The sequence below is a fragment of the Oncorhynchus keta genome, chromosome 26 (assembly GCF_023373465.1).
Source record: "Oncorhynchus keta strain PuntledgeMale-10-30-2019 chromosome 26, Oket_V2, whole genome shotgun sequence".
NCBI classification, from domain to species: domain Eukaryota; kingdom Metazoa; phylum Chordata; class Actinopteri; order Salmoniformes; family Salmonidae; genus Oncorhynchus; species Oncorhynchus keta.
In genome coordinates this window covers 40049119-40074279 of record NC_068446.1, presented here as the reverse complement: position 1 = coordinate 40074279, position 25161 = coordinate 40049119, and the positions used below count along the sequence as shown (strand labels likewise).

Here is a 25161-nt window from a genome sequence, read left to right as displayed (position 1 = left end):
AAATGATGACTGGTGTAAATGACTGGTGAACTAAAGGATGACTGGTGAACTAAAGGATGACTGGTGAACTAAAGGATGAGTGGTGTAAATGACTGGTGAACTAAAGAATGACTGGTGAACTAAAGGATGACTGGTGTACTAAAGAATGACTGGTGAACTAAAGGATGACTGGTGAACTAAATGATGAGTGGTGTAAATGACTGGTGAACTAAAGGATGAGTGGTGTAAATGACTGGTGAACTAAAGGATGACTGGTGTAAATGACTGGTGAACTAAAGGATGACTGGTGAACTAAAGGATGACTGGTGTAAATGACTGGTGAACTAAAGGATGACTGGTGAACTAAAGGATGACTGGTGAACTAAAGGATGACTGGTGTAAATGACTGGTGAACTAAAGGATGACTGGTGAACTAAAGGATGACTGGTGAACTAAAGGATGAGTGGTGTAAATGACTGGTGAACTAAAGGATGACTGGTGTAAATGACTGGTGAACTAAAGGATGACTGGTGATCTAAATGATGACTGGTGAACTAAAGGATGACTGGTGTAAATGACTGGTGAACTAAAGGATGACTGGTGATCTAAAGGATGACTGGTGATCTAAAGGATGACTGGTGAACTAAAGGATGACTGGTGTAAATGACTGGTGAACTAAAGGATGACTGGTGAACTAAAGGATGACTGGTGATCTAAATGATGACTGGTGAACTAAAGGATGACTGGTGTAAATGACTGGTGAACTAAAGGATGACTGGTGAACTAAAGGATGACTGGTGAACTAAAGGATGACTGGTGAACTAAAGGATGACTGGTGAACTAAAGGATGACTGGTGTAAATGACTGGTGAACTAAAGGATGACTGGTGAACTAAAGGATGACTGGTGTAAATGACTGGTGAACTAAAGGATGACTGGTGAACTAAAGGATGACTGGTGAACTAAAGGATGACTGGTGTAAATGACTGGTGAACTAAAGGATGACTGGTGTAAATGACTGGTGAACTAAAGGATGACTGGTGATCTAAATGATGACTGGTGAACTAAAGGATGACTGGTGTAAATGACTGGTGAACTAAAGGATGACTGGTGAACTAAAGGATGAGTGGTGTAAATGACTGGTGAACTAAAGGATGACTGGTGTAAATGACTGGTGAACTAAAGGATGACTGGTGATCTAAAGGATGACTGGTGAACTAAAGGATGACTGGTGTAAATGACTGGTGAACTAAAGGATGACTGGTGAACTAAAGGATGACTGGTGAACTAAAGGATGACTGGTGAACTAAAGGATGAGTGGTGTAAATGACTGGTGAACTAAAGGATGACTGGTGTAAATGACTGGTGAACTAAAGGATGACTGGTGAACTAAAGGATGACTGGTGATCTAAAGGATGACTGGTGAACTAAAGGATGACTGGTGAACTAAAGGATGAGTGGTGTAAATGACTGGTGAACTAAAGGATGACTGGTGTAAATGACTGGTGAACTAAAGGATGACTGGTGAACTAAAGGATGACTGGTGAACTAAAGGATGACTGGTCTCTGTCTCCCGTGCGTGTCTCTGTCTCCCGTGCGTGTCTCTGTCTCCCGTGCGTGTCTCTGTCTATGTTAGCGTGTCTCTGTCTATGTTAGCGTGTCTCTGTCTCCCGTGCGTGTCTCTGTCTCCCGTGCGTGTCTCTGTCTATGTTAGCGTGTCTCTGTCTCCCGTGCGTGTCTCTGTCTCCCGTGCGTGTCTCTGTCTATGTTAGCGTGTCTCTGTCTCCCGTGCGTGTCTCTGTCTCCCGTGCGTGTCTCTGTCTATGTTAGCGTGTCTCTGTCTATGTTAGCGTGTGTGTGTGTGTGTTCTTGCATACAGGGGCCAGGGCAGAAGGGCAACACTCAGAGCTTCTCAGTCTCATCAACGCCAGCAGTCCCCTGCAGATTTTATCTGTGGCAGTCTAGTCTCTAGCTGAGCCCAGCATGGCCAGACTCTGATTGACAGTTGATTAGAGAGAGGGGTGGGGGGGGGGGGGTGAGACTGAGGGAGAGAGAGAGAAGAGCAGCTGCTGTGAGATGAAAACAATCACTGTGTTACTGTGGCTGTAAGTGGATTTGGTGGGTTTTGCTGGAGGGAGGTGTCCATAGTTCATGGGGATTGGGCTTGTGTATGGATAGACAGTGGTTTTGTTGCAGTGTGTGTGTGTGTGTGTGTGTGTGTGTGTGTGTGTGTGTGTGTGTGTGTGTGTGTGTGTGTGTGTGTGTGTGTGTGTGTGTGTGTGTGTGCGCACACTCGCTTGCTCGCTTGCATGCATGCAGAGCTGTGGTGGTCATGAAATATTGTCAGCCGGTAACTGTCATGCAAATGAATGCCGGTCTCATGGTAATTGACCGGTAATTAACATAAACACATTTATCCTATACAAGCTGCCTTTGGAATATCTACATAAAAATGTATAATAAATACATTTAATATACACCATCACAATAAACCCATTATTTGTTTTAGGTAGATCTGGGGTGGTAGGTTGCCTAGTGGTTAGAGCAGGTAGCCTCGTGGTTAGAGCAGGTAGCCTCGTGGTTAGAGCAGGTAGCCTCGTGGTTAGAGCAGGTTGCCTCGTGGTTAGAGCAGGTAGCCTCGTGGTTAGAGCAGGTAGCCTCGTGGTTTGAGCAGGTAGCCTAGTGGTTAGAGCAGGTAGTCTCGTGTTTAGAGCAGGTAGCCTCATGGTTAGAGCAGGTAGCCTCGTGGTTAGAGCAGGTAGCCTCGTGGTTAGAGCAGGTAGCCTCGTGGTTAGAGCAGGTAGCCTCGTGGTTAGAGCAGGTAGCCTCGTGGTTAGAGCAGGTAGCCTCGTGGTTAGAGCAGGTTGCCTCGTGTTTAGAGCAGGTAGCCTCGTGGTTAGAGCAGGTAGCCTCGTGGTTAGAGCAGGTAGCCTCGTGGTTAGAGCAGGTAGCCTCGTGGTTAGAGCAGGTAGCCTCGTGGTTAGAGCAGGTAGCCTCGTGGTTAGAGCAGGTAGCCTCGTGGTTAGAGCAGGTAGCCTCGTGGTTAGAGCAGGTAGCCTCGTGGTTAGAGCAGGTTGCCTCGTGTTTATAGCAGGTAGCCTCGTGGTTAGAGCAGGTAGCCTCGTGGTCAGAGCAGGTAGCCTCGTGGTTAGAGCAGGTAGCCCCGTGTTTAGAGCAGGTAGCCTCGTGGTTAGAGTGTTGGGCTAGTAATTGGAAGGCTGCTGGTTCAAATCCCTGAGCTTGACAAGGTAAACATCTGTTGTTCTGAGCAAGGCAGTTAATAACAGATTGTTAAAGCAGAATATAATTGAACTTGGCTGAATAAAATAGAAAGTATATTTTTCCCATTCCCGAGCGAGTGTGCATATGAGGTGGCTATGTTGAGTGAAATCTAAACACCTATAATGGCTGAATAATGTGACTAATATTGATGATAAAATACATAAATAAATGAATAAATGCTCTGTTCCTAACCTCAGGCTGCACACACTGTTCTCTCATCAAGTGATCATATTCTCACCCATCAGACTATTCTCAATTTAATCTTGTCTTTACTAATAAGTGCAATTAGTTTAGATTTAGATTTATCAAATGGGCAGGAACAGGGGGCCGGGGGGAAAAGACATGTCACGTTGCGCTCGAACAGCAAATAGAGGCTGTGGGATGCTACTCCGGTTTTACAGAGGAGCAATGTAGTAGCAGTAGAAAGATGGAATAAATATAGTAGCAGTAGAAAGATGGAATAAATATAGTAGCAGTAGAAAGATGGAATAAATGTAGTAGCAGGAGAAAGATGGAATAAATATAGTAGCAGTAGAAAGATGGAATAAATATAGTAGCAGTAGAAAGATGGAATAAATGTAGTAGCAGTAGAAAGATGGAATAAATATAGTAGCAGTAGAAAGATGGAATAAATGTAGTAGCAGTAGAAAGATGGAATAAATGTAGTAGCAGTAGAAAGATGGAATAAATATAGTAGCAGTAGAAAGATGGAATAAATATAGTAGCAGTAGAAAGATGGAATAAATATAGTAGCAGTAGAAAGATGGAATAAATATAGTAGCAGTAGAAAGATGGAATAAATATAGTAGCAGTAGAAAGATGGAATAAATATAGTAGCAGTAGAAAGATGGAATAAATATAGTAGCAGTAGAAAGATGGAATAAATATAGTAGCAGTAGAAAGATGGAATAAATATAGTAGCAGGAGAAAGATGGAATAAATATAGTAGCAGTAGAAAGATGGAATAAATGTAGTAGCAGTAGAAAGATGGAATAAATATAGTAGCAGTAGAAAGATGGAATAAATGGAAAGATGGATTAAATATAGTAGCAGGAGAAAGATGGAATAAATATAGTAGCAGTAGAAAGATGGAATAAATGTAGTAGCAGTAGACAGATGGAATAAATATAGTAGCAGTAGAAAGATGGAATAAATATAGTAGTAGTAGAAAGATTGAATAAATGTAGTAGCAGTAGAAAGATGGAATAAATATAGTAGCAGTAGAAAGATGGAATAAATGTAGTAGCAGTAGACAGATGGAATAAATATAGTAGCAGTAGAAAGATGGAATAAATATAGTAGCAGTAGAAAGATGGAATAAATATAGTAGCAGTAGAAAGATGGAATAAATATAGTAGCAGTAGAAAGATGGAATAAATATAGTAGCAGTAGAAAGATGGAATAAATGTAGTAGCAGTAGAAAGATGGAATAAATGTAGTAGCAGTAGAAAGATGGAATAAATATAGTAGCAGTAGAAAGATGGAATAAATATAGTAGCAGTAGAAAGATGGAATAAATGTAGTAGCAGGAGAAAGATGGAATAAATATAGTAGCAGTAGAAAGATGGAATAAATATAGTAGCAGTAGAAAGATGGAATAAATGTAGTAGCAGTAGAAAGATGGAATAAATATAGTAGCAGTAGAAAGATGGAATAAATGTAGTAGCAGTAGAAAGATGGAATAAATATAGTAGCAGTAGAAAGATGGAATAAATGTAGTAGCAGTAGAAAGATGGAATAAATATAGTAGCAGTAGAAAGATGGAATAAATGTAGTAGCAGTAGACAGATGGAATAAATATAGTAGCAGTAGAAAGATGGAATAAATATAGTAGTAGTAGAAAGATTGAATAAATATAGTAGCAGTAGAAAGATGGAATAAATATAGTAGCAGTAGAAAGATGGAATAAATATAGTAGCAGTAGAAAGATGGAATAAATGGAAAGATGGATTAAATATAGTAGCAGGAGAAAGATGGAATAAATGTAGTAGCAGTAGAAAGATGGAATAAATATAGTAGCAGTAGAAAGATGGAATAAATATAGTAGCAGTAGAAAGATGGAATAAATGTAGTAGCAGTAGAAAGATGGAATAAATATAGTAGCAGTAGAAAGATGGAATAAATATAGTAGCAGTAGAAAGATGGAATAAATATAGTAGCAGTAGAAAGATGGAATAAATATAGTAGTAGTAGAAAGATTGAATAAATGTAGTAGCAGTAGAAAGATGGAATAAATATAGTAGCAGTAGAAAGATGGAATAAATATAGTAGCAGTAGACAGATGGGATCCTCCTCTTTTTAGTGGCAACTGTCAAAATTCTGATTTCAACTGGATTGTATATAGAAATGTCTTGGCTCATAAGAACACTTATTTCAATTCACGACAGCACATTTGAACCATTGTTTGAGGAGCAGCCTGATTTTAAAAGGATTATCTACATAGACGGACAGAGGCCCATTATCAGCAACCATCACTCCTGTGTTCCAATGGCACGTTGTGTTAGCTAATCCAAGTTTATCATTTTAAAAGGCTAATTGATCATTAGAAAACCCTTTCGCAGTTATGTTAACACAGCTGAAAAGTGTGCTAACAGTTGATTAAAGAAGCAATAAAACTGGCCTTCTTTTGACTAGTTGAGTATCTGGAGCATCTGCATTTGTGGGTTCGATTACAGGCTCAAAATGGCCAGAAACAAAACTTTCTTCTGAAATTCGTCAGTTTATTCTTGTTCTGAGTAATGAAGGCTTTTCCATGATGTTTTGGGGCTGTTGCTGGGCAACACGGACTTTCAACTCCCTCCAAAGATTTTCTATGGGGTTGAGATTTGGAGACTGGCTAGGCCACTCCAGGACCTTGAAATGCTTCTTACAAAGCCACTCCTTCGTTGCCTGGGCGGTGTGTTTGGGATCATTGTCATGCTGAAAGACCCAGCCACAATTCATCTTCAATGCCCTTGCTGATGGAAGGAGGTTTTCACTCAAAATTTCACAATACATGGCTCCATTCATTCTTTCCTTTACACGGATCAGTCGTCCTGGGCCCATTGCAGAAAAACAGCCCCAAAGCATGATGTTTCCACCCCCATGCTTCACAGTAGGTATGGTGTTATTTGGATGCAACTCAGCATTCTTTGTCCTCCAAACACGACGAGTTGAGTTTTTACCAAAAAGTTATATTTTGGTTTCATCTGACCATATGACATTCTCCCAATCTTCTTCTGGATCATCCAAATGCTCTCTAGCAAACTTCAGACGGGCCTGGACATGTACTGGCTTAAGCAGGGGGACACGTCTGGCACTGCAGGATTTGAGTCCCTGGCGGCGTAGTGTGTTACTGATGGTAGGCTTTGTTACTTTGGTCCCAGCTCTCTGCAGGTCATTCACTAGGTCCCCCGTGTGGTTCTGGGATTTTTGCTCACCGCTCTTGTGATCATTTTGACCCCACGGGGTGAGATCTTGCGTGGAGCGGGAGATCGAGGGAGATTATCAGTGGTCTTGTATGGCTTCCATTTCCTAATAATTGCTCCCACAGTTGATTTCTTCAAACCAAGCTGCTTACCTATTGCAGATTCAGTCTTCCCAGCCTGGTGCAGGTCTACAATTTTGTTTCTGGTGTCCTTTGACAGCTCTTTGGTCTTGGCCATAGTGGAGTTTGGAGTGTGACTGTTTGAGGTTGTGGACAGGTGTCTTTTATACTGATAACAAGTTCAAACAGGTGCCATTAATACAGGTAACGAGTGGAGGACAAAGGAGCCTCTTAAAGAAGAAGTTGCTTATTTTCCATCATAATTTGCAAATAAATTCATTAAAAATCCTACAATGTGATTTTCTGGATTTTTTTTCCATTTTGTCTGTCATAGTTGAAGTGTGCCTATGATGAAAATTACAGGCCTCTCTCATCTTTTTAAGTGGGAGAACTTGCACAATTGGTGGCTGACTAAATACTTTTTTCCCACACTGTACATGATTTAACTACATGATTTAGCCTACATGATTTAACTACATGATTTAGCCTACATGATTTAGCCTTCATGATTTAGCCTACATGATTTAGCCTACATGATTTAGCCTTCATGATTTAGCCTACATGATTTAGCCTACATGATTTAACTACATGATTTAGCCTACATGATTTAGCCTACATGATTTAGCCTACATGATTTAGCCTACATGATTTAGCCTTCATGATTTAGCCTACATGATTTAGCCTACATGATTTAACTACATGATTTAGCCTACATGATTTAGCCTACATGATTTAGCCTACATGATTCACTGTAGACCACCACTTGCATGACCTGTAAATGTATCTGTGGTCCACACTGGGCGCTAGTGTACTAGCCATTCCTCTATAACAGGGGTATTCATCTCTGACCCTACGAGGTCTGGAGCCTGCTGGTCTTCTGTTCTACCTGATCATGGCTCCATTCATTCTTTCCTTTACACGGATCAGTCGTCCTGGGCCCATTGCAGAAAAACAGCCCCAAAGCATGATGTTTCCACCCCCATGCTTCACAGTAGGTATGGTGTTATTTGGATGCAACTCAGCATTCTTTGTCCTCCAAACACGACGAGTTGAGTTTTTACCAAAAGTTATATTTTGGTTTCATCTGACCATATGACATTCTCCCAATCTTCTTCTGGATCATCCAAATGCTCTCTAGCAAACTTCAGACGGGCCTGGACATGTACTGGCTTAAGCAGGGGGACACGTCTGGCACTGCAGGATTTGAGTCCCTGGCGGCGTAGTGTGTTACTGATGGTAGGCTTTGTTACTTTGGTCCCAGCTCTCTGCAGGTCATTCACTAGGTCCCCCCCGTGTGGTTCTGGGATTTTTGCTCACCGCTCTTGTGATCATTTTGACCCCACGGTGTGAGATCTTGCGTGGAGCGGGAGATCGAGGGAGATTATCAGTGGTCTTGTATGGCTTCCATTTCCTAATAATTGCTCCCACAGTTGATTTCTTCAAACCAAGCTGCTTACCTATTGCAGATTCAGTCTTCCCAGCCTGGTGCAGGTCTACAATTTTGTTTCTGGTGTCCTTTGACAGCTCTTTGGTCTTGGCCATAGTGGAGTTTGGAGTGTGACTGTTTGAGGTTGTGGACAGGTGTCTTTTATACTGATAACAAGTTCAAACAGGTGCCATTAATACAGGTAACGAGTGGAGGACAAAGGAGCCTCTTAAAGAAGAAGTTGCTTATTTTCCATCATAATTTGCAAATAAATTCATTAAAAATCCTACAATGTGATTTTCTGGATTTTTTTTCCATTTTGTCTGTCATAGTTGAAGTGTGCCTATGATGAAAATTACAGGCCTCTCTCATCTTTTTAAGTGGGAGAACTTGCACAATTGGTGGCTGACTAAATACTTTTTCCCACACTGTACATGATTTAACTACATGATTTAGCCTACATGATTTAACTACATGATTTAGCCTACATGATTTAGCCTTCATGATTTAGCCTACATGATTTAGCCTACATGATTTAGCCTTCATGATTTAGCCTACATGATTTAGCCTACATGATTTAACTATGATTTAGCCTACATGATTTAACTACATGATTTAGCCTACATGATTTAGCCTTCATGATTTAGCCTACATGATTTAGCCTACATGATTTAACTACATGATTTAGCCTACATGATTTAGCCTACATGATTTAGCCTACATGATTCACTGTAGACCACCACTTGCATGACCTGTAAATGTATCTGTGGTCCACACTGGGCGCTAGTGTACTAGCCATTCCTCTATGACAGGGGTATTCATCTCTGACCCTACGAGGTCTGGAGCCTGCTGGTCTTCTGTTCTACCTGATCATTTCTTGCACCACCTGGTGTCCCAGGTCTAAGTCAGTCCCTGATCAGAAAGGAGCAATGAAAAATGGGCTTCAAGGGTCCAGAGTTGAGTTTGAGGCTCTATAGTGTCCTGTCTGACATTCAATGTGGTTGTTGTGTATGTGTTCCACATTGTGTGCGTGAGACTTGTCTGGCCTGTGAGAGTGGTTGAGCTCAGAGGAAATGAGATGAGCCCCCCCCCTCTACTTTCGGAAACCCAACCTTAGGCAGCAGTGACTAGGATCTGGTTTAATTGACAGACTCTTTAGGCATAGAGGAACTAGGTCACTGCCTATTTCACTGCATTATCTGCTTGAATAAAACACCAAACAGTAGCTAGCAAAATGGAGGACACAGGTTATTTTTGATGAATGCATTTCACCAGTGGTTAGTTTGAATCAACTACTTTCAGTAAAACCACTGCTAAGATTTTGCCTGCAAACTTTGCTTTGGAATCGTGACATTCTGTCCTGTCTGCCTCGTGATTTGTTGGGAGAGTTGTCTGTCTGAAGAAGACCAACCCCAGATTGTAATTTCTGGGCCAAAAGAATCCATCATTGAAACCAGACTGTTGCATAGGGTCGTGTTTTTCGAGACTTCTCTCTCTCTCTTTCTGCATTAGCAGATTGGTTCTGGATTCCAACCCACTGTCTCTTTCTGACAAAAATAGTGTGAGGACATACGCGGCTTTACACACGATAAATCGACGTGGTGTTCCAAATCGCACCCTATTCCCTATATAGTGCACTACATTTGACCAGAGCCCTATGGAACCCTGGTGAGTCCCATTTGAGACACCACCGTAATTTTCTCATGTGTTAAGAAGCAGTGTTGTGGTTTTGTAAAAGTGCAACATGGACACTTCCCTATTTGAAAGAAATTGAAGAAGAGTCAATCGGTTCCAAAAACAAGACTGTGGTTGTCCTCTTTAACATGGGTTGAGTCTGAAATAGCTCCCTGTTCCCTATGTGGAGCCCGATCGGCCCTTGTCAAAGGTATTATAGGGAATAGAGTGCTATTTGGGACATGGATTGTAGCCCCCATGATAAACCAAACCATACTTCTGATTTTCCGGTCGATCGGCCCATCATAACATGATTTATAGCTCTTACGTGGAGGGCCAAAACGTCCTCTTGTCCATGATGGGCATGCATGCAAACACCATGTGTATTAGGGGCTCACGATACGATACGACTTTGGTGCCGAACACGATTCTCACAAATCTAAACTCAGCAAAAAAAAGAAACGTCCTCTCACTGTCAAATGCATTTATTTTCAGTAAACTTAACATGTGTAAATATTTGTATGAACATAAGATTCAACAACATAAACATAAACTGAACAAGTTCCACAGACATGTGACTAACAGAAATGGAATAATGTGTCCCTGAATAAAGGGGGGGTCAAAATCAAAAGTAACAGATAGTGTCTGGTGTGGCCACCAGCTGCATTAAGTACTGCAGTGCATCCTCCTCATGGAAGGCACCAGATTTGCCAGTTCTTGCTGTGACATGTTACCCAACTCTTCCACCAAGGCACCTGCAAGTTCCAGCACATTTCTGGGGGGAAGGGCCCTCGCCCTCACCCTCTGATCCAACAGGTCCCAGACGTGCTCAATGGGATTGAGATCTGGCTCTTCACTGGCCATGGCAGAACACTGACATTCCTGTCTTGCAGCAAATCACACACAGAATGAGCAGTATGGCTTGTGGCATTGTCATGCTGGAGGGTCATGTCAGGATGAGCCTGCAGGAAGGGTACCACATGAGGGAGGAGGATGTCTTCCCTGTAACGCACAGAGTTGAGATTGCCTGCAATAACAACGAGCTCAGTCCGATGATACAGGCCTAAGGCACCTTCACGCAGATGAGCAGGGACCCTGGGCATCTTTCTTTTGGTGTTTTTCAGAGTCAGTTGAAAGGCCTCTTTAGTGTCCTAAGTTTTCACAACTTTGACCTTAATTGCCGAGAGAGAGAGAGAGAGAGAGAGAGAGAGAGAGAGAGAGAGAGAGAGAGAGAGAGAGAGAGAGAGAGAGAGAGAGAGAGAGAGAGAGAGAGAGAGAGAGAGAGAGAGAGAGAGAGAGAGAGAGAGAGAGAGAGAGAGAGAGAGAGAGAGAGAGAGAGAGAGAGAGAGAGAGAGAGATTTTAAAAAAATATTTTACTTTGAAAGACAAGATCCTGAAAAAGAGGACGTTTCTTTATTTGCTGAGTTTAGATGTGATTCGATACTGTGATTTAAAAAAAAATGAAAATGCTCCAATTTAATGTTCCAAAAATACTTTATTGCTCACTATATGTCTGCTTCAGAGAGACCATGAGAAGACAAGTTATTATGTTATAATTAAGTCTATGATTTGGTAGAGCAGTCTGACTGAGAGGTGGTAGGCAGCAGCAGGCTCGTAAGCATTCATTCAAACAACACTTTACTGCGTTTTGCCAGCAGCTCTTCGCAATGCTTCAAGCATTGCGCTGTTTATGACTTCAAGCCTATCAACTCCCGAGATTAGGCTGGTGTAACCGATGTGAAATGGCTAGCTAGTCAGTGGGGTGCGCGCTAATAGCGTTTCAAACGTCACTCGCTCTGAGACTTGGAGTAGGTATTCTCCTTGCTCTGCATGGGTAACGCTGCTTCGAGGGTGGCTGTTGTTGATGTGTTCCTGGTTCGAGCCCAGGTAGCGGCGAGGAGAGGGATGGAAGCTATACTGTTACACTGGCAATACTAAAGTGCATATAAGAACATCTAATAGTCAAAGGTATATGAAATACAAATGGTATCGAGAGGAATTGTCCTATAATTCCTATAATAACTACAACCTAAAAATTCTTACCTGGGAATATTGAAGACTCATGTTAAAAGGAACCACCAGCTTTCATATGTTCTCATGTTCTGATCAAGGAACTTAAACGTTAGCTTTCTTACAAAGCACATATTGCACTTTTACTTTCTTCTCCAACACTTTGTTTTTGCATTATTTAAACCAAATTGATTTTTATTTTTATTTTATTTGAGGCTAAATAGATTTTATTGATGCATTATATTAAGTTAAACAAAAATCGGCCGATTAATCGGTTATCGGCTTTTTTTTGGTCCTCCAATAATCGGTATCGGCGTTGAAAAATAATAATCGTCCGACTTCTACTTCTTGCACTGAGATGCTGTGCCTTAGACCGCTGCGCCACTCAGGAACTACTACAACAATCAATTGGCAGGAGCTACCTCACTAGCTGTCTTTGTCCCTCTTGTCGTTGTGTACATTCCTTTCTCATGCAGTCTCACGGGCTGTGTGCTTCAGCCCACTGTTCCACATAGTTCTTGAGTTGATTTCTCACAAAATGTTTTATAATAAATGGAATTCAAGTAATTGAATCGATGTCTGTCATTTAGTTGTTTAATAACCCAAAAATAAGCAACATTTTGATTAATCACTTAGCGCTATTAAAGTGCTAAAAACACCATTTTAAAAAGAAAATGGACAATCTATAGGATGAAAAATTACAGAATTTTGTCACAGGTACAGCCGACTAGCGTTAGCTAACGCTACCTAGCAGAAAATATTTAATATTGCGATATGTAGCTATTGTTTTTTTCCACACTCAAATTTAAAAAAAAAAATGTATTGTTTGTGTTAGTGTGTTTGAAGCGAACCCATTGTGCATGTGTTTGCAGTTGCACACCGGTTTGTGTTCATGATGTGTGTGTGTGTGTGTGTGTGTGTGTGTGTGTGTGTGTGTGTGTGTGTGTGTGTGTGTGTGTGTGTGTTCATGATGTGTGTGTGTTCATGATGTGTGTGTGTTCATGATGTGTGTGTGTTCATGATGTGTGTGCGTGATGTGATCATCTTTTCCCCATCCCAGTCTATTGAAGGCGTGTGAACTCCCCCCTGCTGAGAGACAGCCGTTTGGCCCGATGGCTGTATTGTCGGGGTTAAATTAGGTGTCTAATCCAGGACACTGATACTCCTTCAATACTGGAGGCATCAAAGAAACAGTCCTTGTCTGTAGAATGACTCTTTTGTTCTCTATGACTCTTTTGTTCTCTATGACTCTTTTGTTCTCTATGACTCTTTTGTTCTCTATGACTCTTTTGTTCTCTATGACTCTTTTGTTCTCTATGACTCTTTTGTTCTCTATGACTCTTTTGTTTTCTATGACTCTTTTGTTCAGACTCTCTATGACTCTTTTGTTCTCTATGACTCTTTCTATGACTCTTTTGTTCTCTATGACTCTTTTGTTCTCTATGACTCTTTTGTTCTCTATGACTCTTTTGTTCAGACTCTCTATGACCAGCTAAATGCTGATGATCACGAAGATACCATAGTTCATCTGCATACATTATGTGTGTTAATGTGGGAGTTGTTTTGTATTCAACCAGCCTCCCTAAAACTCTCCATTTCCAAACGGTCTGTCCTTTAGGCTAGCCACCAGCCATACTGAATGCCCTGATGTAATCCCAGAGGATTCATTTCCTTCTCTGATGGTCATATTTAATCTGATTGAACGGAGAGGGCAGAGGCAGGTTGACACCATGTCTTCTCCATGGTAACCCCAGATGACCGGCCTATAAATGGAGAGCTTTCAGGTTTCAAAACTAGAAGTGGGTGTCTGATTGGAACCAAGCACTTCATACTGGAGACCCTTCTTCACCTATTTACATGGACTCTTATCCAACCCAGAGCTATACCACCATTTCTTCACTGGTTCTTGCTGGAGACGTGTCCTTGGTGAGGATGGGTCTATGCAGCTCTGTGCACATGGAACACATGCCACTGTAATGGTACAGCATATACAGTACAGTGTGGTGGTCACTATCAAGGGCTTTGTGACTCAATGGAAGCAGTCTTCCACTGTACATTCGTGCACAGTGTTCTATGTTGCCCGAAGACCAATAGATATGCTGCAATCAACAGGTCTTTGTGTTTTCATGCCTAGTCGTCATTATCATCATCATATTATTATTATTATTATTATTATTATTATTATTTAAATGGCATATATTTTATTGTATATTATCATAGAACTAATAGCAATAAAGAAGTGTAGTTGATTATTTATTTATCGGTATTGATGGAAAAAGTGATATTTCGTTATTTTCATCCAGACCCCTATCCTCCGGGGTTAGTAGAGAACAGGGTTTTCTACACGGGTCTTTGTGAGTGCTCTAACCAGACCCCTAGTCTCCAGGGTCAGTAGAGGACAGGGCTTTCTACACAGGTCTTTGTGAGTGCTCTAACCAGACCCCTAGCCTCCAGGGTCAGTAGAGAACAGGGTTTTCTACACAGGTCTTTGTGAGTGCTCTAACCAGGCCCCTAGCCTCCAGGGTCAGTAGAGAACATTCTGGGAGTACATTCTTTCTTACTGGGGACCACAGCAGCGTAGCCACACCACAATGGCCCTGTTTTATGAGAGTCCCTGTGTCACAGTTCTGCAGATATTAGGCCCAGGCAGCCGCACAGTCAAACATGTCACTTGTTAAATCTACTCCAATCAGTGTAGATTTGTAGTTGTATTTATTATGGATCCCCATTAGCCAAGGCAGCAGCTACTCTTCCCGGGGTCCGGCAAAATTAAGGCAGTTATACAATTTGAAGAACATTACAATACATTCATGACAGAATTCACAACACACTAAGTGTGTGCCCTCAGGCCCATACTCCACTACCTCATATCTACAACACAAAACCCATGTGTGTGTGTATGTAGTCATGGCTCTATGTAGTACTGTGGAATAGAGTTCCATGTAGTCATGGCTCTATGTAGTACTGTGTGCCTCCCATAGTCTGTTCTGGACTTGAGGACTGTGAAGAGACCTCTGGTTGCATGTCTTGTGGGGTATGCATGGTTGTCCGAGCTGTGTGCTAGCATTTTAAACAGACAGCTAGGTACCTTCAGCTTGTCAACACCTCTTACGCCATGCCCAAACTGGACGCGTGCCATCGTGCACAAATTGATTTTGTCCACCCCACGCCAAACACGATCATGACACGCAGGTTGAAATACAGTGGCTTGTGAAAGTATTCACTCCCCTTGGCATTTTTCCTATTTTGTTGCCTTACAACCTGAAATTAAAATAGATTTTTGGGGGGTTTGTATCATTTAATTTACACAACATGTCTACCACTTTGAAGATGCAACATATTTTTCATTGTGAAACAAGCAAGAAATAAGACAAAAAAACGGAAAACTTGAGCGTGCAGAACTATTCACCCCCCAAAGTCAATACTTTGTAGATCCACCTTTCGCAGCAGTTACAGCTGCAAGTCTCTCGGGGTATGTCTCTATAAGCTTGGCACATCTAGCCACTGGGATTTTTTCCCATTCTTCAAGGCAAAACTGCTCCAGTTCCTTCAAGTTGGATGGGTTCCGCTGGTGTACAGCAATCTTTAAGTCATACCACAGATTCTCAATTGGATTGAGGTCTGGGCTTTGACTAGGCCATTCCAAGACTGACACTGACACTCTTCCGTAAAGCCCAGCTCTGTGGAGTGAATGGCTTAAAATGGTCCTATAGACAGATACTCCAATCTCCGCTGTGGAGCAGCTCCTTCAGGGTTATCTTTGGTCTCTTTGTTGCCTCTCTGATTAATGCCCTCCTTGCCCGGTCCGTGAGTTTTGGTGGGCGGCCCTCTCTTGGCAGGTTTGTTTTGGTGCCATATTCTTTACATTTTGAAATAATGGATTTAATGTTGCTCCGTGGGATGTTCAAAGTTTCTGATATTTTTTTTATAACCCAACCCTGATCTGTAATTTTCCACAACTATGTCCCTGTCCTGTTTGGAGAGCTCCTTGATCTTCATGGTGCAGCTTGCTTGGTGGTGCCCCTTGCTTAGTGGTGTTGCAGACTCTGGGGCCTTTCAGAACAGGTGTATATATACTGAGATCATGTGACAGATCATGTGACACTTAGATTGCACACAGATGGACTTTATTCAAATAATTATGTGACTTCTGAAGGTAATTGGTTGCACCAGATCTTATTTAGGGGTTTTATAGCAAAGGGGTGAATACATATGCACGCACTACTTTTCTAACCTTTTCTAGTCATCTCTCCTCCCAGGCTTTATCTTCTTTGGACTTTGTGGCGATTGGCATCTAACTTTCATTATAAGTTGTATTACCACGACAGACCTCAGTTCGTCTTTCAATCACCCGTGTTTTTATAACCAATGAGGAGATGGCACATGGGTATCTGGTTCTATAAACCAATGAGGAGATGGGAGAGGCAGGACTTGCACTGTGTTCAGTGTCAGAAATAGAACTGACTTCTATTTTAGCCCTTGGCAACGCAGACACTCGTTGGCGCGTGCAATGATTAAATAACATGTATGTGTACATTTATTTAGCAACGCTCGCACACGTGACGCGAGCAGTGTGGTCAGCATGTTACAAAAACAAGAAATGAAGTTAATCTCTCCTCCACTCCTCCACTTTGAGCCATGAGAGATTGACATGCATGTCATTAATGTTAGCTCTCTGTGTACTTTTAAGGTCGTGCTGCCCTGTTCTGAGCCAACTGCAATTTTCCCAAGTCACACTTTGTGGCACCTGACCACACGACTGAACAGTAGTCCAGGTGCGACAAAACCAGGGCCTGTAGGACCTGCCTTATTGATAGTGCTGTTGAGAAGGCAGTGCAGAGCATTATTATGGACAGACTTCTCCCCATTTTAGCTACTGCTGTATCAATATGTTTTGACCATGACAGTTTACAATCCAGGGTTACTCCGAGCAGTTTAGTCACCTCAACTTGCTCAATTTCCACATTATTCATTACAAAATGTAGTTGAGGTTTAGGGTTTAGTAAATGTTTTGTCCCAAATACAATGCTTTTAGTTTTGGAAATATTTAGGACTAACTCCTTCCTTGCCACCCATTCCGAAACTAACTGCAGCTCTTTAAGTATTGCAGTCATTTCAGTCGCTGTAGTAGCTGACGTGTATAGTGTTGAGTCATCCGCATACATAGACACACTGGCTTTACTCAAAGCATGTCATTAGTAAATATTGAAAAAAGCAAGGACCTTAGAATATCTCTTAGGGGTCTAGACCAGGTTACTGTACAGGACCTTAGAATATCTCTTAGGGGTCTAGACCAGGTTACTGTACAGGACCTTAGAATATCTCTTAGGGGTCTAGACCAGGTTATTGTACAGGACCTTAGAATATCTCTTAGGGGTCTAGACCAGGTTATTGTACAGGACCTTAGAATATCTCTTAGGGGTCTAGACCAGGTTATTGTACAGGACCTTAGAATATCTCTTAGGGGTCTAGACTAGGTTATTGTACAGGACCTTAGAATATCTCTTAGGGGTCTAGACCAGGTTATTGTACAGGACCTTAGAATATCTCTTAGGGGTCTAGACCAGGTTATTGTACAGGACCTTAGAATATATCTTAGGGGTCTAGACCAGGTTATTGTAAAGCACTATGTGAGGACTGTCGATAAAGGCTAAATACATCTGATTGATTGAACTGTCACCGTAGGTCAGAGAAGTCTGAGTTTGAGAGCAATGAGAAGAGGATGATCTCACTAGTGTTCCGTTCATAGACCTCGCTAGTGTTCCGTTCATAGACCTGGCTAGTGTTCCGTTCATAGACCTGGCTAGTGTTCCGTTCATAGACCTGGCTAGTGTTCCGTTCATAGACCTGGCTAGTGTTCCGTTCATAGACCTGGCTAGTGTTCCGTTCATAGACCTGGCTAGTGCTCCGTTCATAGACCTGGCTAGTGTTCCGTTCATAGACCTCACTAGTGTTCCGTTCATAGACCTCACTAGCGTTCCGTTCATAGACCTCACTAGTGTTCTGTTCATAGACCTCACTAGTGTTCTGTTCATAGACCTCACTAGTGTTCCGTTCATAGACCTCCCTAGTGTTCCGTTCATAGACCTCCCTAGTGTTCCGTTCATAGACCTCACTAGTGTTCCGTTCATAGACCTGGCTAGTGTTCCGTTCATAGACCTGGCTAGTGTTCCGTTCATAGACCTCACTAGTGTTCCGTTCATAGACCTCACTAGTGTTCCGTTCATAGACCTCACTAGTGTTCCGTTCATAGACCTCACTAGTGTTCCGTTCATAGACCTCACTAGTGTTCCGTTCATAGACCTCACTAGTGTTCCGTTCATAGACCTCACTAGTGTTCCGTTCATAGACCTCACTAGTGTTCCGTTCATAGACCTCACTAGTGTTCCGTTCATAGACCTGGCTCGTGTTCCGTTCATAGACCTCACTAGTGTTCCGTTCATAGACGTCACTAGTGTTCCGTTCATAGACCTCACTAGTGTTCCGTTCATAGACCTCACTAGTGTTCCGTTCATAGACCTCACTAGTGTTCCGTTCATAGACGTCACTAGTGTTCCGTTCATAGACCTCACTAGTGTTCCGTTCATAGACCTGGCTCGTGTTCCGTTCATAGACCTGGCTAGTGTTCCGTTCATAGACCTGGCTAGTGTTCCGTTCATAGACCTGGCTAGTGTTCCGTTCATAGACCTGGCTAGTGTTCCGTTCATAGACCTGGCTAGTGTTCCGTTCATAGACCTGGCTAGTGTTCCGTTCATAGACCTCACTAGTGTTCCGTTCATAGACCTGGCTAGTGTTCCGTTCATAAACCTGGCTAGTGTTCCGTTCATAGACCTCACTAGTGTTCCGTTCATAGACCTGGCTAGTGTTCCGTTCATAGACCTGGCTAGTGTTCCGTTCATAGACCTGGCTAGTGTTCCGTTCATAGACCTGGCTAGTGTTCCGTTCATAGACCTGGCTAGTGTTCCGTTCATAGACCTGGCTAGTGTTCCGTTCATAGACCTGGCTAGTGTTCCGTTCATAGACCTGGCTAGTGTTCCGTTCATAGACCTCACTAGTGTTCCGTTCATAGACCTCACTAGTGTTCCGTTCATAGACCTCACTAGTGTTCCGTTCATAGACCTCACTAGTGTTCCGTTCATAGACCTCACTAGTGTTCCGTTCATAGACCTCACTAGTGTTCCGTTCATAGACCTCACTAGTGTTCCGTTCATAGACCTCACTAGTGTTCCGTTCATAGACCTCACTAGTGTTCCGTTCATAGACCTCACTAGTGTTCCGTTCATAGACCTCACTAGTGTTCCGTTCATAGACGTCACTAGTGTTCCGTTCATAGACCTCACTAGTGTTCCGTTCATAGACCTCACTAGTGTTCCGTTCATAGACCTGGCTAGTGTTCCGTTCATAGACCTGGCTAGTGTTCCGTTCATAGACCTGGCTAGTGTTCCGTTCATAGACCTCACTAGTGTTCCGTTCATAGACCTGGCTAGTGTTCCGTTCATAGACCTGGCTAGTGTTCCGTTCATAGACCTGGCTAGTGTTCCGTTCATAGACCTGGCTAGTGTTCCGTTCATAGACCTGGCTAGTGTTCCGTTCATAGACCTGGCTAGTGTTCCGTTCATAGACCTGGCTAGTGTTCCGTTCATAGACCTGGCTAGTGTTCCGTTCATAGACCTGGCTAGTGTTCCGTTCATAGACCTGGCTAGTGTTCCGTTCATAGACCTGGCTAGTGTTCCGTTCATAGACCTGGCTAGTGTTCCGTTCATAGACCTCACTAGTGTTCCGTTCATAGACCTCACTAGTGTTCCGTTCATAGACCTCACTAGTGTTCCGTTCATAGACCTCACTAGTGTTCCGTTCATAGACCTCACTAGTGTTCCGTTCATAGACCTCACTAGTGTTCCGTTCATAGACGTCACTAGTGTTCCGTTCATAGACCTCGCTAGTGTTCCGTTCATAGACCTGGCTAGTGTTCCGTTCATAGACCTGGCTAGTGTTCCGTTCATAGACCTGGCTAGTGTTCCGTTCATAGACCTGGCTAGTGTTCCGTTCATAGACCTGGCTAGTGTTCCGTTCATAGACCTGGCTAGTGTTCCGTTCATAGACCTGGCTAGTGCTCCGTTCATAGACCTGGCTAGTGTTCCGTTCATAGACCTCGCTAGTGTTCCGTTCATAGACCTCACTAGTGTTCCGTTCATAGACCTCACTAGTGTTCCGTTCATAGACCTCACTAGTGTTCCGTTCATAGACCTCACTAGTGTTCCGTTCATAGACCTCACTAGTGTTCCGTTCATAGACCTCACTAGTGTTCCGTTCATAGACCTCACTAGTGTTCCGTTCATAGACCTCACTAGTGTTCCGTTCATAGACCTCACTAGTGTTCCGTTCATAGACGTCACTAGTGTTCCGTTCATAGACGTCACTAGTGTTCCGTTCATAGACCTGGCTAGTGTTCCGTTCATAGACCTGGCTAGTGTTCCGTTCATAGACCTGGCTAGTGTTCCGTTCATAGACCTGGCTAGTGTTCCGTTCATAGACCTGGCTAGTGTTCCGTTCATAGACCTCGCTAGTGTTCCGTTCATAGACCTCACTAGTGTTCCGTTCATAGACCTCACTAGTGTTCCGTTCATAGACCTCACTAGTGTTCCGTTCATAGACCTCACTAGTGTTCCGTTCATAGACCTCACTAGTGTTCCGTTCATAGACCTCACTAGTGTTCCGTTCATAGACCTCACTAGTGTTCCGTTCATAGACCTCACTAGTGTTCCGTTCATAGACCTCACTAGTGTTCCGTTCATAGACCTCACTAGTGTTCCGTTCATAGACCTCACTAGTGTTCCGTTCATAGACCTCACTAGTGTTCCGTTCATAGACCTGGCTAGTGTTCCGTTCATAGACCTGGCTAGTGTTCCGTTCATAGACCTGGCTAGTGTTCCGTTCATAGACCTCACTAGTGTTCCGTTCATAGACCTGGCTAGTGTTCCGTTCATAGACCTGGCTAGTGTTCCGTTCATAGACCTGGCTAGTGTTCCGTTCATAGACCTGGCTAGTGTTCCGTTCATAGACCTGGCTAGTGTTCCGTTCATAGACCTGGCTAGTGTTCCGTTCATAGACCTGGCTAGTGTTCCGTTCATAGACCTGGCTAGTGTTCCGTTCATAGACCTGGCTAGTGTTCCGTTCATAGACCTGGCTAGTGTTCCGTTCATAGACCTGGCTAGTGTTCCGTTCATAGACCTGGCTAGTGTTCCGTTCATAGACCTGGCTAGTGTTCCGTTCATAGACCTCACTAGTGTTCCGTTCATAGACCTCACTAGTGTTCCGTTCATAGACCTCACTAGTGTTCCGTTCATAGACCTCACTAGTGTTCCGTTCATAGACCTCACTAGTGTTCCGTTCATAGACCTCACTAGTGTTCCGTTCATAGACGTCACTAGTGTTCCGTTCATAGACCTCGCTAGTGTTCCGTTCATAGACCTGGCTAGTGTTCCGTTCATAGACCTGGCTAGTGTTCCGTTCATAGACCTGGCTAGTGTTCCGTTCATAGACCTGGCTAGTGTTCCGTTCATAGACCTGGCTAGTGTTCCGTTCATAGACCTGGCTAGTGTTCCGTTCATAGACCTGGCTAGTGCTCCGTTCATAGACCTGGCTAGTGTTCCGTTCATAGACCTCACTAGTGTTCCGTTCATAGACCTCACTAGTGTTCCGTTCATAGACCTCACTAGTGTTCCGTTCATAGACCTCACTAGTGTTCCGTTCATAGACCTCACTAGTGTTCCGTTCATAGACCTCACTAGTGTTCCGTTCATAGACCTCACTAGTGTTCCGTTCATAGACCTCACTAGTGTTCCGTTCATAGACCTCACTAGTGTTCCGTTCATAGACCTCACTAGTGTTCCGTTCATAGACGTCACTAGTGTTCCGTTCATAGACGTCACTAGTGTTCCGTTCATAGACGTCACTAGTGTTCCGTTCATAGACCTCACTAGTGTTCCGTTCATAGACCTCACTAGTGTTCCGTTCATAGACCTGGCTAGTGTTCCGTTCATAGACCTGGCTAGTGTTCCGTTCATAGACCTGGCTAGTGTTCCGTTCATAGACCTGGCTAGTGTTCCGTTCATAGACCTGGCTAGTGTTCCGTTCATAGACCTGGCTAGTGCTCCGTTCATAGACCTGGCTAGTGTTCCGTTCATAGACCTCGCTAGTGTTCCGTTCATAGACCTCACTAGTGTTCCGTTCATAGACCTCACTAGTGTTCCGTTCATAGACCTCACTAGTGTTCCGTTCATAGACCTCACTAGTGTTCCGTTCATAGACCTCACTAGTGTTCCGTTCATAGACCTCACTAGTGTTCCGTTCATAGACCTCACTAGTGTTCCGTTCATAGACGTCACTAGTGTTCCGTTCATAGACGTCACTAGTGTTCCGTTCATAGACGTCACTAGTGTTCCGTTCATAGACGTCACTAGTGTTCCGTTCATAGACCTCACTAGTGTTCCGTTCATAGACCTCGCTAGTGTTCCGTTCATAGACCTGGCTAGTGTTCCGTTCATAGACCTGGCTAGTGTTCCGTTCATAGACCTGGCTAGTGTTCCGTTCATAGACCTGGCTAGTGTTCCGTTCATAGACCTGGCTAGTGTTCCGTTCATAGACCTGGCTAGTGTTCCGTTCATAGACCTGGCTAGTGTTCCGTTCATAGACCTGGCTAGTGTTCCGTTCATAGACCTCACTAGTGTTCCGTTCATAGACCTCACTAGTGTTCCGTTCATAGACCTCACTAGTGTTCCGTTCATAGACCTCACTAGTGTTCCGTTCATAGACCTCACTAGTGTTCCGTTCATAGACCTGGCTAGTGTTCCGTTCATAGACCTGGCTAGTATTCCGTTCATAGACCTCACTAGTGATCCGTTCATAGACCTGGCTAGTATTCCGTTCATAGACCTCACTAGTGTTCCGTTCATAGACCTGGCTAGTGTTCCGTTCATAGACCTGGCTAGTGTTCCGTTCATAGACCTGGCTAGTGTTCCGTTCATAGACCTCGCTAGTGTTCCGTTCATAGACCTCACTAGTGTTCCGTTCATAGACCTGGCTAGTGTTCCGTTCATAGACCTCACTAGTGTTCCGTTCATAGACCTGGCTAGTGTTCCGTTCATAGACCTGGCTAGTGTTCCGTTCATAGACCTCACTAGTGCAGGAAATGACAAAAGAGCCAAATGTGTCATATGGTGCTGCGTGACAATTTTGTGTAAGTGAGGGAGAGTGGTTTACATACTGTCACGCTGTAGCGGAAACATAAGAGGACCCTGAATAGGTCTTCAACTTCCCCTACCAGAGTCATTGTTCTGGGGGATAGGGGAAGGCTACCAGAGGGGAGAAGTGGAGCCTGACTGTAGAGCTATTTCTTTAAAACACTTCTTTGTCTCTTGTATGTTTGGAAGTGTGGACAGTGGTGTAAAGTAAAAAAAAACACTTTAAGTAGTATACTTTACTAGTTATATTTTTGACTACTTTTACTTAACTACATTCCTAAAGAAAATGTATGTACCTTTCACATAGGTTTTCCTTGACACCCAAAAGTACTTGTTACATTTTTTATGCTTAACAGGACAGGAAAATGGTCCAATTCACACACTTATCAAGAGAACATCCCTGGTCGTTCCTACTGCATATTATCTGCTGGACTCACTAAACACAAATGCTTCATTTGTAAATTATGTCTGAGTTTTGGCGCGTGCCCCTGGCTGTCCGTAAATTTCAATAACATGAAAATGGTGCCATCTTGGTTTGCTTAATTTAAAGAATTTGAAATTAATTATACTTTTACTTTTGATACTTAAATATATTTTAGCAATTCCATTTACTTTGATACGTTGGTAGATTTAAAACCAAACAAAATACTTTTAATCAAGTAGTATTTTACAGGGTAACTCACTTTTACCTGATCCATTTTCTATTAAAGTATCTTTACTTTACCTCGAGTAGGACAATTGGGTACTTTGTCCACCGCTGTGCATGTATTATAGATAGGAAGAGAAGAGAGAGAAAATGAAGCCAGGCTAGGTCTCGTGTAGGCTTCAGAAAAACAATCCTGACCTGAATAGGATGCCTTTCGCTACCCTTCTTCTCTCAATAGTGAATCATACCTGACCTGCCAACACCTCCGCTAATACAGCATCCCTCACAAGGTCAACAATCAATATGCATCTTACTAAGGAAACGCCTAGCTTGTCCATTCTGTAGAATACTGTATAATGAATGAGAAGAGAGCCCATGTGGCTATGTGACGTGTCAAGAGGTCGAGTTCCGGATATTTCCCTCTCGTCGCTGCCGTGTTTACAAGGCCATAACGGAGCCTGTTGGAGCAGGGATGTCTAGTCGTGTTTACAAGGCCATAACGGAGCCTGTTGGAGCAGGGATGTCTAGTCGTGTTTACAAGGCCATAACGGAGCCTGTTGGAGCAGGGATGTCTGGTCTAGTCGTGTTTACAAGGCCATAACGGAGCCTGTTGGAGCAGGGATGTCTAGTCTAGTCGTGTTTACAAGGTCATAACGGAGCCTGTTGGAGCAGGGATGTCTGGTCTAGTCGTGTTTACAAGGCCATAACGGCTCCTGTTGGAGCAGGGATGTCTAGTCTAGTCGTGTTTACAAGGCCATAACGGAGCCTGTTGGAGCAGGGATGTCTAGTCTAGTCGTGTTTACAAGGCCATAACGGAGCCTGTTGGAGCAGGGATGTCTAGTCGTGTTTACAAGGCCATAACGGAGCCGGTTGGAGCAGGGATGTCTGGTCTAGTCGTGTTTACAAGGCCATTACAGAGCCTGTTGGAGCAGGGATGTCTGGTCTAGTCGTGTTTACAAGGCCATAATGGAGCCTGTTGGAGCAGGGATGTCTAGTCGTGTTTACAAGGCCATAACGGAGCCTGTTGGAGCAGGGATGTCTGGTCTAGTCGTGTTTACAAGGCCATAACGGAGCCTGTTGGAGCAGGGATGTCTAGTCGTGTTTACACGGTCATAACGGAGCCTGTTGGAGCAGGGATGTCTAGTCGTGTTTACAAAGTCATAACGGAGCCTGTTGGAGCAGGGATGTCTAGTCGTGTTTACAAGGTCATAACGGAGCCTGTTGGAGCAGGGATGTCTAGTCGTGTTTACAAGGTCATAACGGAGCCTGTTGGAGCAGGGTCGTCTGGTCTAGTCGTGTTTACAAGGCCATAACGGAGCCTGTTGGAGCAGGGATGTCTAGTCGTGTTTACAAGGTCATAACGGAGCCTGTTGGAG

General features: G+C 43.3%; 1 protein-coding gene across 1 annotated transcript in view; it reads left to right on the top strand.

The window, feature by feature from the left end:
- Positions 1-25161, top strand: part of LOC118378820 (unconventional myosin-IXAa-like) — a 311583-nt gene that overhangs the window by 16035 nt on the left and 270387 nt on the right.